At 38.6% G+C, this 376-nt stretch overlaps 1 protein-coding gene and 1 pseudogene across 1 annotated transcript in view; one reads left to right on the plus strand and one right to left on the minus strand.

The window, feature by feature from the left end:
• LOC119586620 overlaps nt 1-376 on the plus strand; it is a 72,811-nt pseudogene that overhangs the window by 44,430 nt on the left and 28,005 nt on the right.
• The window catches only part of LOC119586373, a gene marked incomplete at its 5' end in the record, with an annotated part of 9,883 nt that overhangs the window by 3,510 nt on the left and 5,997 nt on the right, over nt 1-376 (minus strand).

Genomic DNA, 376 nt, shown 5'->3' on the forward strand with positions numbered 1-376 from the left:
CAGCCCATACAGACCATCAAAGCAAGCAGTCCTGATACTGTTGCCTCTGTGAAAAAATGCCTTATAGTCAATGAGACAGTACCAGCTATCTAACAAAGCATCTAAGAAGTTCGACAAATTATCAGAATGTAAAGTTTTGGCAATAGAAATTCAACGACTAGGGAATCTTAAACCAAAAATCGTATCGGTGGTCAAAGGAGCAATGGGATTGATCAGGAAGTGTCGCTGAACGGATTGAACATATTGCTCTGACGTCAACTATCAACATCCTCAGAAGGTTTCCGTCAATGTTAATTCTTGCCACCAATTAAGGAAGAAAGAATAGGACAAAATAATGCTAGAACAAAATAAATCAAAGCACTGACTAGCTCCTTAT

This window comes from Penaeus monodon, chromosome 21, assembly GCF_015228065.2.
Source record: "Penaeus monodon isolate SGIC_2016 chromosome 21, NSTDA_Pmon_1, whole genome shotgun sequence".
Taxonomy (NCBI): domain Eukaryota; kingdom Metazoa; phylum Arthropoda; class Malacostraca; order Decapoda; family Penaeidae; genus Penaeus; species Penaeus monodon.